Source organism: Mauremys reevesii, linkage group 3, assembly GCF_016161935.1.
Source record: "Mauremys reevesii isolate NIE-2019 linkage group 3, ASM1616193v1, whole genome shotgun sequence".
In the NCBI taxonomy this organism is placed as follows: Eukaryota; Metazoa; Chordata; order Testudines; family Geoemydidae; genus Mauremys; species Mauremys reevesii.
Window position 1 is genome coordinate 70,134,051 of NC_052625.1, and position 14,575 is coordinate 70,148,625.

Sequence of the window (14,575 nt, forward strand, 5' to 3'; positions counted from 1 at the left end):
ATTCTTTTTTGCCTTCAACTCTACCTCACCCCCTCTATCAGCACACAGCATAGGGGCCATTCCAGGGGGAAGGGAGATAATTAGGGCATCCTTATGCACCAGAGATCCTGGGCTGCCAGAACTGATCTTAGAGCTACTCTTACTAGGTCCCACACTGGCTCCTGGCCAGCCCAAGCAACTAAATGATGGTATAAATAGCTTTGCCCTCCCATCCCCAGTTCTGCACCAAATGACTGCTCAAGAGAATGTAGGCCTCTGACACCACCCATCCCACCTCTATTTTGGATTCAAAACTTCCACCCAATTCAATGTCTTTCCTGCATATCACTTCTTCCACTTTCTCCTTTCTCTTCCCACATTTAAACCATTTAATTCTGAGTTAGCTGAGGAGACAGTAACTATTCCTGTGTCTGTCAGGTCATCTTTTCTCATTTGCCATTCACTGGGGGCCTGAGTAACCTCTCTTTCTCAAAAGCACATTTGGCAAAGTTCTGTTTTTAAATATTTCAGTAAGTAGGCCTGGATTGAGCATCTGCACTTTTATAGATGGCTATTATGCTATAGGTAACCTGAAGCTATTTAAAACACATTGTTGAATAAAAAAGAGATTAGACTCTGGAAGACGTTCCTAGAAGATAAAATGGCCTGATGCTGAAATGGGCTGATAACCCACCATTTCCAATTAAGCGAATGACAGCTGCAAGTGCTCAGCACCTCTTAAAAATCAGGCTATGATATTTAAGTAGATCAGGTTGAAACTTGAACAATATATTCTGTGCTGGTTTAGAAAGCAGTTTAAGGTGTCATAAACGTCCATTGTTCAGCTTGCATTGATATGTGGACACTTCTGTCTCCTCTTTATGCAGCTTCTGTCATCATTTAATTGTCTCTTTCTCTAGGAAGTTCTGTGGTGCCCTTTTATATTAAATTACTCCTACTTGAGAGGAGAACAGTAGAGATCCTATTATACTGTTTCTGGTTCATTAAGCCGGTAATTGCTTTGGTTTTGATGTCTGTAATCGATGCATATTTTTAAATGTACAATATGAGTAATACAGTTACAGTAGAATCCCTATTTATGAACTAATTGGAGATTGAGGTGTTCATAAAATGTAATGTCTCAAAATTACAGTATGTATGGTGCATAAGTTAATTTATTCGTTCACTGATAATGTATATAATGGCAACATATACAGAATGCCTGATTTTAATTTGAGAGAACTGCATCTCTTCTTTGACACGGAATCTTAATCTTTTCACACCTAAACAGTTACTTGAATGTTGGCTGAAGACTGAAGTCACATTTAACAGCAAAAAGAATTAGGGCTGTCAGCGATTAAAAAATGAATCGCACTGTTAAACAATAACAGAATACCATTTATTTAAATAATTTTTAGTTTTCTACATTTTCAAATATATTGATTTCAATTACAACACAGAATACAAAGTGTACAGTGCTCACATATTTATTTTGATAAGTATTTGCACTGTAAAAAACAAATAAATGGTATTTTTCAATTCGCCTAATACAAATACCGTAGTGCAATTTCTTTATAATGAAAGTTGAACTTACAAATGTAGAATTATTTACAAAAAAACTGCATTAAAAAACAAATCAATATAAAATTTTAGATCCTGCAAGTCCACTCAGTCCTCCGCCTTGTTCAGCCAATCGCTCAGACAAACAGGTTTGTTTACATTTGCAGGAGATAATGCTTTCTGCTTCTTGTTCACAATGTCACCTGAAAGTGAGAACAGGCATTTGCATGGCACTGTTATACCCAGCATCGCAGGATATTTACGTTCCAGATGCGCTAAAGATTTATATGTCCCTTTAAAAGCAACAAAGAATCCTGTGGCACCTTATAGACTAACAGACGTTTTGCAGCATGAGCTTTCGTGGGTGAATACCCACTTCTTCGGTATTCACCCACGAAAGTTCATGCTGCAAAACGTCTGTTAGTCTATAAGGTGCCACAGGATTCTTTGTTGCTTTTACAGATCCAGACTAACATGGCTACCCCTCTGATATATGTCCCTTTGTGCTTCAACCACCATTCCAGAGGACATGCAACCATACTGATGATGGGATCTGCTTGATAACAATGCATGTTCATTTTCATCATCTGAGTCAGATGCCACCAGCAGACAGTTGATTTTCTTTTTTGGTGGGTCGGCTTCTGTATTTTCTACATCGGAGTGTTGCTCTTTTAAGACTTTTGAAACCATGTTCCACATCCCTCTCAGATTTTGGAAGGCACTTCAGATTCTTAAATCTTGGTTCGAGTACTGTAGCTATCTTTAGAAATCTTACATTGGTACCTTCTTTCCATTTTTGTCAAATCTACTGTGAAAGTGTTCTTAAAATGAACAACATGTGCTGGATCATCATCCGAGTCTGCTATAACATGAAATATATGGCAGAATGTGGGTAAAACAGAGCAGGAGACATATAATTCTCTCCCAAGGAGTTCAGTCACTAAGTAATTATTGCATTATTTTTGTAGCGTGCATCATCAGCATGGAAGCATGTCCTCTGGAATGGTGGCCGAAGCATGAAGGGGCATACAAATGTTTAGTATATTTGGCATGTAAATATCTTGCAATACCAGCTACAAAAGTGCCATGCGAATGCCTGTTCTTATTTTCAGGTGACATTGTAAATAAGAAGAATGCAGCATTATCTCCTGTAAATGTAAACACACTTGTTTCTCTTAGCAGTTGGCTGAACAAGAAGTAGGACTGAGTAGACTTGTAGGCTCTGAAGTTCTACATTGTTCGTTTTGTTTCTGAGTGCAGTTATATAAGAAAAAAATCTACATTTATAAATTGCACTTTCACGATAGAGATTGCACTACAGTACTTGTATGAGGTGAATTAAAAAATACTATTACCATTTTTACAGTGCAAATATTTGTAATAAAAAATATTAAGTGAGCACTGTACACTTTGTATTCTGTATTGTCTAATACTTTGCATTCTGTGTTGTAATTGAAATCAATATATTTGAAAATGTAGCAAAACATCCAAAAATATTTAATACATTTCAATTGGTATTCTACGGTTAAATTTTTTTGGGTTAGTCACATGAGTTAACTGCAATTAAGTGACAGCCCTAAAAAGAATACTTCAGTGGCAGAAAAAAAATGGTTCATACAGCCAATTGTTCATAAGATGGATGTTCATAAAATCAGGCTCCTACAATAATATAGTTTAATAAAACCTCCCAGATAAACTGTATTAACATGAAGGTAAGGTTGAGAGTATGTGTCTGTCATTTAAGGATCAGAAATATTGTACTTATCCCAACACCAAGATTTTAAACCCTGGAAAATAAGAGTTAAAGTTACTTTAACATGTTTGGATTTTTCTTAACTGTAAGAAATGCACAGCTCAGGCACCCAAACAACCTTAACTCTGCCCTGTAGTGATGCCATACAATAATCGTGAGACTATGATTAAGGCATTTTAGTGGTTGTAGCCCCAGATTAGATTAAATTGACTTTTAAAGTCAGGCTCAATTTTTTTCATATGTTCTCTTTATGGTGTCTGGCCAGGGCTGAGTTAAGGTTGTTTGGGTCTCCTAACAGTGCATTTCCTACATTTACATGTTTGAATTATTTTTTTAGTATAACCTTAGCTCTGAATTTCCTGGGTTTATAATGCTTGGTTTGGGATAATTACAACTCTGAGTAACCTTTAAGTTACTCATACACACTCTCAACTTTAACACAAAGTTAACAGTTCTTTTTGTCTGGGAATTTCCTTTAAAAATATTAAATTCCATATGAACACTGAACAAGAAACCCAAAGCTCTGATATTTCTACCATGAAAGAGAGCTTCAAAATCATTAGAAATATTATCAACCTTAAATTATTTAGTTTTAACTCTTAAAAGCAGATTAATTGGAACACCAAAGCAGCCAGAGTGCATTGGCCAGTTAAGCTTGGTTTATTGCGGTGCAAGAGCAGCTCAAAGTTGCAGAAGAGCACTAGCGAATTTCATCCTTAACTTGAAATTGACTTTATTGATTTAAAACACTGAGCTAGGGAGACCAGCCCTATGTAGAGAGTGGATGGAGGCAGGGAGAGTCCAGTCCATGAGCCTGCTCTATAGGCTTTCCCTGTACCCCTACCTCAGTTGCCCCAGTACAGTACTATGGGAAGCCTTTCATGCACTCATGCCCAAATTAGCATGCAGCTGTACAGTCTGTCACAGCTCTTTAATCTACCAGTGGGAACCCTTGACGCATGTCCATCTCTCTCATACTACTGACTCATTACAATCAATTGAATTGTTGCATGCAAATTGTCTAAGAAGCATATTAATTGACTGAATCATTTTTCTGACAGGCTCTGTTTAACAGTTGCATCTGTGGCTGGCCTGACCCTGTCTGTAACTTACATAATAAATTTGATGCAATAATCAACAACTTAGCATATTCACAACCTAATTTTTTCAAATACAGCCATACACAAGATTTCGTTTACCTTGAGCTACGTGAAAAGTTTGAAGTATCTGCATTATTTCCTTAAGATCAGTTGGCCGAAGCTAATACTGACAGGCAAGCTACATTTCTTAAAGGACCCAGTTTTTAACTATTTTTAATTGATAAACTAATGTGCTTTCTAATTCCAAGAAAATTCATTCATTACACAAAAAGTACTGGAAGTTTGGGGAGACTGGATTGTATTTTTCATACAAAAGAAAGACACCGACCCCCTACATTCAGTGCCAAATGAAACATGCTTAGCTATGGAGTCACAACCAGTGCTCCCATAGGGCTACATCGGGGTGGGCCAACTTTTTGGCCCGGGGGCCACATCGGGGTTGCGAAACGGTATGGAGAGCCAGGTAGGGAAGGCTGTGCCTCCCCAAACAGCCTGCCACCTGCCCCCTCCCACTTCCTGCCCCCTGACTGCGCCCCTCAGAACACCTGACCCATCCAACCCCTGTGCTCTTTGTCCCCTGACTGCCTCCTCCCGGGATCCCCGCCCCTAACTGTCCCCTGGGACCCCACCCCCTATCCAACCCCCCCTGCTTCCTGTCCCAACCACTCCCTCCCAGGACCCCCTACCCCTAACCCTACATAGGCAGTAACTGTGGTAATTTGTAACCAAACAGCTTCCTTTAAGGCAAAGTATTTAGCTATAACAGAAGCATTTAAGAGAAAACAGAGCTTACAACTAGTAAACAAGCTTTGTTTTTCCCTATGCTTACCATTCTCTGGATCTGATAGGTCCCAGCATTGCAAAATAAGGCTGCCTACAGGAACCAGGATCTTAGAAGCTGTCACCATGGCTATTTTCTTTCTAATGTGCACCCGTGTGTCCTTATCTGGAAAGCCATGATATGCTCTTCCCCCATCCCTTTATTAAGTTAGATCAATACATGCACACAGGAAAGTCTTATAACCCCAATATAAGGCCTTGTCTACACTGCCACTTTTGCAGTGCTGCAACTTTCTCACTTAGGGGTGTGAAAAAACACCCCTCCGAGCGCTGCAAGTTTCAGCAATGTAAAATGGCAGTGTAGACAGTGCACCAGCGCTGGGAGCTGTGCTCAAAAAATCCACCCCCATGAGGGGGAGTAGCTACCAGCCCTGGGGCAGTAGCTATTAGCGCTGGTGTACTGTCTACACTGCCACTTTACATGGCTGAAACTTACAGCGCTCAGGGGGTTGTTTTTTCACACCCTGAGCGAGAAAGTTGCAGTGCTGTAAAGTGGCAGTGTAGACAAGGTCTTAGTTATACAGTCTCTCTCAATAACTAGATTACATATCAATATAGATTCTTACGTGTCAGCTCCACTTTTGGCATGCTTTCTCATCCGAAATAAACATAAATTAAATGCAATGTGGAAGTGGTCCAGGGATAGAGCACAGGGCTGAAAATCAGAAGACCTGCATTCTGATACCAGCTGTGTATAGCTCTGTGTGATCTATACATAAAAAAAGCTCTATAAATGCTAAGTATTTAATATTCAAATGAGGGTTCAAACTGCACCACCTTTTCATCCAGACTGCTTGGATAAATCACAGATACAAAAACTTTGTTGCCTGCAGAACCCACTCTTGTAGATATGTTCAGAACATGCCGAACTCCACACAAAATGACTGGGGGAAAGGAGGAGAAGACGGTCGCCTTTTTTATAATCTTTAGCCTAGCAGTTAGGCTCATCTCACTTAGGATGTGAAAAACCCCATTTCATTTCCCTCCTCTGCCTGACGAGAAGGATTTGAACAGCAGTAAATGTGACCCTCCAAATGTGGACATGTTCACAATGAAGTCTTGTTTAGATTGAGAATTTTTGGCAATTCTTCCACTTTTGGCCTAGTATAGGTGCAGCATCTGTTGGGAGAATTGCAAAGAGTTCTCCATTTAGATGTAGCTTCAATGACATAAAAGGGGGAAAAGGCAGTTGGAGAGAGTATAATATGAATTTTTCTACCATATTAAAAATAGAACCACCACAACCTAGCACACCCAAGGAGCTCTTCTCACTCCAAGAAAACAGGTCTCGAAAAGAACAGTCTGTTATGACTCCAAAAGAAACTAATTGTTGGCTGACATTGACCAAAACCACCAGAGATCTAAATATTCTGTAGAGCCTAGATTTGAAAGCTACCTATAACTGACAAATCGTATTCAACTATTTTTGGTGGTTGTTAGGAAACTTGCAGTTAGGTCTGTAAAACTATTTCTGACAACATTAAAGTGCAAAAATCTAAAGTTCTAACCTCCTGTCCTTACCTCAAATACATAGATTAATTGTAAGTTATTAAAACATTAAATCAGCACTTGCAAAATATACCAAACTTCTGCTAGATAGAAGATGACAAGGAAGATGACTGGGGGCAAGCTTAACAGACAATGCCCTGTTGAGATGATAGGATCCCCTTGAATGGTAAATCTCGCCTGTATTACAGTGCTGACAGGGAGGTGTTTGCTTCTTCTGACACATCAGATCTAAAAAGAACCTGGATTTGGTGTACACACCCAGATGGGGGATTCTTAATATTTAGCTTTGGGGACTATTTTGTGTTTAAACATTTTTTTCAATTATAAATTTCAGTTTAACACATCTAGGACTTAAACAGCTATAAAAATAATGATGCTTTGCTGGGGAGGAAAGGCCAGCAAATTTAATCCAAAATGGGATAGATTGGATTCTCCATCTCTTGAACTATTTAAATCAGAAGTGGAGTCTTTCTAAAGGATTTGCTGTAGCTCAATGAGAAGTTATGGACTTAATGCAGGAATTACTGAGTGAAATTTCCTAGCCTGTCTTACATGTGTCAGACCAGAAAATCATAATGGTCCCTTCTTCCCATAAAATCTGTCTATGACTATACCTTTCTACAATAGGAAATTAAAGAGGCTTTGCTCGAGTGACATCACCACCTGCACCGCTTTGCCATTTGAAAAAGAATTAACATGCTGAAATATATTTTTTTAAATCAGGAAAATAATATATCCTTTTCTTTAAAGGATTCTGCATGATCGTAAGCACTGTCAGATTGGGGCTGGTGGAATAAGACCCTACTGTCTCTTTTTCTCTTTCATGCCAGCCACAGTATCACCATTCTGAAATAGGGATAGGAAATTACCTAAAAGCTTGAGTTTCAGAACAAAAGCTTGAGGTGAGGCACCTATGCCCAGTCCATATTCCCAGCTGTTGAGAAGACAGAGGGTGCTAAGATTCTTTCTGGATTGCTCAGTCTGGATCCTGCTAGGGTACTCCATCCTTTTGTCACCCTCTGGCTAGTAGGTTCCTAGTACATTTGAAGCACCCTGCCTGTTCAGATACTGGAAGAAAGGAACTGCAAGGGGGTGACATTCTTCTTTCTAGCTCAGTTGCTAATCTCCTGAAGGCTGCAATGGAAGGAGGATCTTTGCTACACAATCCCTCCTTTTCTTTTTTTTAGGAGGATCTTCTGTGCCTGCCTCTGCTGTTGCTTGTGTCCTCTTAAGCAGCAACATCATGAAACTGCCTTTCACAATTTAAATGATACCATGACCACCATAAGGGCTATGCATTTATCTGATTTAAAGTTTAAATTATGCGGACATTGGCGGTGTATGTGCTCTCTGTCTACTTCAGACATGGTCAAGCTGAGTTCGGGAAGTTAACATCAAAGCATGGGAAAGAAAAACCAAGTCCAACAATTGCTGTCTATCCGAGGTTTCTGGAAAAGGCTTTTCTAAACAAAGAAGCCATCCCTGATGCGTTCCTAGCCCAGGAACTGAATCCTTGCGCTAGTGAGTGAGACTCTAGGAGTGAAGAGAAAAGGAAAGAAGAAATTCTCAAAAGCTCTTCAGGGGTGGCCAAAGAACAGCCCCTCCGGCCTGAACGATGAGCAATGTTGCACTTTGTAGTCCTAAAGAGACCACAGTTCCCGGCTTGCAATGCTCCGTGAACTACAGGAACCCGCAATGCAGCGGATGGAGCGGTGCATGCTGGTATTTGTAGTTCTGCGCCCGTTGCGTTCTGCTCCCCCCCAGGCCGCTTGAGCCTAGGGAAAGGTTGCGAATTTGAAAATTCCCGCGGTGGCGGCGGCAGCTCTCGCGAGATCTGCCCCCCCACCCCACCTTCCCTTCCCGGTGGTGAGCGGGTGTGCGTGGGGGGGGCCGGGTTGCTGCGCAGACACTGAGTGCGGCGGAGCCGGGCAGGCCCGGGGGAGGCAGGCGCCCGCCTTAACCGCTGTGGGGCGATGCCGTCGCCGTGACCGGCGCGGGGGAGAGAGGCGCGCCGGGCAGGAGGCGGACGGCGGTGACACCCGCCCCAGCAGGTACCTGCGGGAGGTTCCGCTGCAGCCCGCCCGGCTAGGCCGGCTCCGGCTCCCCGCCCGGGCACGCCCGGGGGGCGGCCGGGGGGGGGGGTCAGGGCTCAGGGGGGCAGGGAGCGGCCCGGCGCAGCCGCTGCGGGCCCGGCAGGCGAGGGGGCGGGGGAGCCGGCTCCTTATGTAAGTGACCCCGGGCCGCGCAGCCGCCGCCGCCGCACATGGCGGTGCCTGGTACCCGAGCGAGGGGCGCAGCCTGTTCCCCGTGCAGCCCAACCCCGGGTGAGGCGGGAGGGAGGGTCGCTGGCTGCCGCCCCGCCGGCGCTTAGGCCCGGGCAGAGCACATGGAGGCGCTGGTGGGTGTGTGCGGATCGCAGCAGCCCGGGCGGCCAAACGAACTGTGCTGCTCCCTGGCAATGATACTGCCTCGTCCCTAGCCCGTCCCCCTCCCCCGTCAGACAGTTTCTAGCGGGGCATTTGCACAGGAGACACCGTAGGTGTTAGGGAGGTGGGGGCATGGGAAGGTTTGCACGTAAAAGCGGGTCCGTTTTTGATAGTTTACCAAAATGTAGGGCGTTTTTGTGAGGCTCCCGTGCATGTTTGACTTTTGTAGCCATATGGCTACAGAGTCGGTGCAACTTTCTATTGCCTGCTGCTGGGTGCGTGGTTTTTTTTTTTTTTTTATATGTATCAGTTGGTAGGGCACAAAGTTGCTCTTTATAATGATGGTAAACAGTTCAGAATTTCATTTCTGGTTTTCATAAACTTTAGATATACCACGATAAGCTCAAAACGTCCATCAGTGGGAACAAATATTTTCAACCTTTGTTGTCTGATAATTTTCCTAACATCGACAGCCAGAAGGTGGTGTAAAAATGGGGCTCTGCAGCAGGGGCTAGAATCAGAATTCAGTTAAGGCTGGTTGCCTGATAGGGCAGGAATGGGATGGTTTAAGGGGTATGCTCTTAGACTAGACAAGACTAGATTCCCTATCAGTCTTGCCTAATAGTTGTTGTTGCATGTGGGCAGCATTACAGCTTCCTGCCTCCTGGCGTGGCTGGGGATACATCCCCCCTCTTTTCCTCTATTATTTCTGTTTACTTTTGTTTGTCCTGGAATCATTTTTGTACTGCCATATAGTGAAGTTTAGGTTAATCACTTCCATATTGAGTGTCAGGATTGAAACTGACCAGAATCTTATTCAGTCAATCAGTATGCTGGGTGTAGAACTGTAATAGGTATAGTCTTGTTAAAAATGACTGTCAAGTATGGTTCTGCTAAAGGAACAGTGTTTTATAACCACTAACTGTAATAGTTTAAGATTCATTGTGTGATGTAGACAAAAACCTGATGTAAACTTTTGGGGCTCCCCTGCACCACAAAAAATAAGCCTATACTATAGGATGGTTATTGCCATACACTTTTTTGGTGCAGTACTGTTTCTGAACACGTTTGAAAATTACTTAAACCTTGCATCAAACTTTGTGTGCCAAGACTAATAACTCTAATGCTTAGGTGGGAGATTGAGCTTATTGGCTGCAGCTAATGCAGAAGCTCAGTGGGCTTTCACTCCTGCTGCTGCACATAGAATTCCTGAGGCAGCAGAGTGAAACTACAAAAATCATGGCTCATCACCCCTGCCTCTCAGTAAGCAATGGGTAACAGCAATAGTGAAATAGGCTTGATTCTTGTATTTTGCCACAGACAAGCTCTCTTGCCAGTGGCTTTATTACAGTGATGGTTAGTGTCTAGGTTAAATATCAAAGTTCTCATTCAAAACTTCATGGATCCTGCGCAGGGAGGCTTGTTTCTGAATACAGGTAGGGATGAGCTTACCAACTGCTACCACCAATAAATCACAAACTTATTTATTCCTTTTATGGGAAGATGTGACAGAATTGCCGGCTCATTGAACATGAGCACCATTGTGCTTAAAGTTCCCTCTCTTCCTAACATTCTTCCAGGATTCATCAAATACTTCTGGGTTTAAAAAGAAAAATAGTTTTGTAACAGTTTTCTTTACCTAATATAAACTGTGGAGGATGGTGTTTTCCAAAGTGAACTCGCTATCTTCTCTCATTTCCCTTTCTGCAGACTCTTCCCATTTCCCCCCACTACGTATAGACTTTTACACATACTTTTTACTGCTAGTCAGTAAACCAGATCATCTTAACCCCTCCCCCGTGCTTGTTGTGTAATAACTGTTGCCTCCCTAAGTATAAAGTATTAGGTCCCCATCTCCCTGGATCAGAGTCAGCTGGGAGTTGCAATGCCTCAAATTGTTTTAACAAATTTCTTGTGTGGCTGATTGAAATGTTGACTGGCTCCAGAAAAAGTAATGTTCAACCTTTCTCATCCAGTATGATAGTTGCTGTAATGTTGAGACTTTGGGTAAATGAAGGATAGTATCTTGGATGATGTCTTTTCTCCCCTACCTCTATTCAGTCCTCCTTGCAAAAGAGCAGGGTGAGGATTCCCCTTACAAAGTCATCTGAGCCCTTCTTTGATTTGCTCTGCAGTCGGCAAATAGGACTACTTTTCTGTGAACCAGTCTTATGAGTACTCCTTTCAGTTGAAACTGATGGCATCTTTTTTCCAGAACTCTGGCTTTGCTAGGTCCATGGCATGTTGACTTTCTCCAAAATAGCCAATGATATTCCTAGAACTGAAGTATGTAGTATAAGGGAAAAATGGTTGAAGCGTGAGCTGCCAAAGTTAATGCTTTGGAACAGGAGAGAGCTGGAAGTTAAAGGTTTGGCTTATTCATGTAGCACTTCAAACTCCCCTGCTGGCTGCCTGATTTTTAGTAGCCAGGAACATACTACTGTCATGCTTACAGGGCTAGCTGTACCTCTACCTACTCTCTGATCAGGGCTGGCTCCAGGGATTTTGCTGCCCCAAGCGGGGAGGGGGAAGCCGCGATCAGCTCTACTGCCGCTGCTTCAGTCTTGGGCAATTCGGTGGCGGGTCCTGCTTGCTGGGCTGGTGCCTGGAGCCGTCCCTGTCTCTGATGTATCTGAGTGCCCTCCCTTGAGTATCAGTTTTCATGTACACCTCTACCTCGATATAACGCTGTCCTTGGGAGCCAAAAAAAATCTTACTGCGTTATAGGTGAAACCGTGTTATATTGAACTTGCTTTAATCCACAGGAGTGCACAGCAGCGCCCTACTCCCCCCTCCCCGAGCACTGCTTTACAGTGTTATATCGGCTGGTGTTATATTGAGGTAGGGGTGTATTTACCTCTCCTGGGTTGGAATTCTGCAGTTTTCCCACTTGGCCTGGGGCTACAGTACACTGTGTATAGACCATGTGTATCCAGAAGGTCCAACTGGGTTTGAGCACTTCTGGTTCTTCCTTTTGGGAGCCTGAAACCAGGATGAGTGTAGTGACCAGACAGCCTACTTAAACCAAAGTACTGTTGAATCTTAATGGTAGGAACAAATCATAAGAGAAAAGGGATTTTTAACAGTCTACATGCACATGCACCTAAAGTCCCCTGTAATGGTGGGCCAGGCAGTTCTAACTTCACAAACTTCAGAGTGTTCCTGTCTCAATCTGAACAGCTCCCCAACAACTGCTTCCCCCTAGAGAGAGTCATTTTTATCCAGCCAGTTTTTTGATCTGATCGGTTGCTAGTTGTTGGCCCTGCTTGTCCATACTAGTTTGGTGAGTTCAGCGGGTGGTGGAGTCAGGGAGGCAGTGACTTTCCCTTTGTACTATAACAACCCTCAAGTATTTGCTGGAGATGTCTTAACCTGAGCCATTCTTTTGCTTTCCGCTTGTTTCCCAGCAGCCCTGCTGATTTACTCAGTATACTCATACATTAATGTCCCAATAACCAGGTCAATATGCAGAATTCTTAAATAATTACAGAGCAGATCAGATCCATGTTCCTCACAATTACGGTTAGGCCATATCTATGCTGGCAAAACTTACAAAATTTCCTTCTTTGCTGGAGGAAGCCCTAGCGTAGACAAGGCTCTGGTAGCTTCTGGCAATTATATGTATCACCACTGTGTTAAAAGTGGGGCCAACCACTGGAGCCCTGTCTTCTTCACAATGCTCATCAGTTCAGCTGAACTGGTGTTGGAATCAGCGGTAATTACTTTTAAATGTCTCTGCTATAGACAAAGCCACAGTGTCACAGAATAAACTCTCTCCTAGAGAAGAACCCAGGGTTTTTGCTCTCTATATAGTACCTCCCCAAAATCCACAGCCTTTTTAATTTTGATTTTCAATCTGGCTTTGCAAAGTTTAGGGATTTCCTTGTGAGCCTGCTGTTAGCATTTCCAAATAGGTAATGGCAAAGACAAGTGCCATGTTTGGAAAGAAAGAGCCATATTTGGAATGTCATTAAAAGCATTCACTTGAGTTCCCTCAGATGATGGCCATTTGACTCTTAGAGCCCTTAACTTTGTCCCCTGCTGGAAAATTCCAGGTAACTTTTTATGTTTTTACCGTTTATTTTTGGCCTCTTGTTAAATTAGTGACTCTTCCATTTTAGGAGAAGCTAGCCTGTTGATCAGGATCTTTTTGCAGTTGCCAAATGGGCGCAAAAAATAGTCCTTGGTCTTTAGTGCTTCATCTGGTTTCTTGATTAAATGGATCTCACTAATAAGGATAATCTTTCATTTGATGAACTCAGATACCTTCCTATATTCTGTGCACTTCATTACACTTTGCTTTTTTTAATATGTACTTTCAAAATCACTCATGTACCAGTGGTTTTAAATGTAAAGGGACACTGCCAAATTGATTCTTTTGAAATTGTCTACTTAAAACAGTACATTTTGGAATTTTAAAAAATCCTTTTAAAAACAAAACAATCTTAAGGGTTGTTCTGCTCCTCTACTGATGTTTTAGGAGGCTCATTTGGGTGATCTTAAGAGCAACACTAAACTGGCTCTGGTCTGGCCCTCTACCTCCTCTCCATCCTCTCTGTACATTAATTCATCTGATTACTGCATCTTCAGCTTTGCTGTTACTTGTCATTGATGAACACCTTCCAGCGGGATTGGCAGAAGAGCATAATAGTAAACTCTTCCAGAGCAGTTCATGATAGGAAGTGCAGCTAATCAACAAAACCGTAAAACTGACTGCATGTATAGCTGTCAAATGCCAAAAGTAAACATATTTTTCTTGAATTTTTCATTTCAGAACTTTAGATGTTATAGTAAGCGGTAGCAACATTTTCCAGTGGAAATGAGCGTATGTTGAACAGTGACCCTTTAACCTTTGCATGTGGGTGGATTAACTTAAATTGGAGGTTCAGATTCATGGTGTGTACACCACATCTCAGATTCTCTTGTCCCCTTCCCCTCCCCTTCCTAATCTACAACAATTGCCTTAATGGAAAAAATAGGAATGGATTTAATATATTTGTATGTCTTACATGATGAATGTTTGGGCTTTTTTGAAAAAAGTTAATCACTGTCTACTACTTATGTGTATCTTCCCCTCCCATCTGTTCTGTCCTCCTCCTGTACTTCCCTGCTGCATGGTCCCCTTTTTCCTGTTGCTTGGCTGCTTGCTTCAACTACTCCCTTGGATGTACTCCCTGGCTGGCTCGTTCCTCCTCTGCACATTCTTCTTCCACTAGTAGCTTCAGTATCTTTGGGCAACTCCTATTTCTCTTTTTCTTCTAATGTAGGAGTGGTCTGTAGGCTGGTTCCTCGTTTCCAGATGCATTTATAGGCCTCCAGGCTCTTTTGCAATGAAAAATCTAGACTGGGAATGGGTGGTGCATTAGCACCATGTGACTTGCCAGCTTTCCGCAGACCATAGCTTGTGA

General features: G+C 42.5%; 1 protein-coding gene across 6 annotated transcripts in view; it reads left to right on the forward strand.

Moving 5' to 3' along the window:
* Positions 1–14,575, forward strand: part of AHCTF1 (AT-hook containing transcription factor 1) — a 93,783-nt gene that overhangs the window by 9,738 nt on the left and 69,470 nt on the right. For 2 of the 6 annotated variants that reach the window (XM_039530750.1, XM_039530755.1), the window contains exon 1: positions 8,615–8,792. The exons of 2 other annotated variants lie outside the window; for them this stretch is intronic. The gene's annotated coding sequence lies outside the window, so the exon portion shown is untranslated. 2 more of the 6 variants (XM_039530754.1, XM_039530753.1) reach the window with 2 other exon arrangements.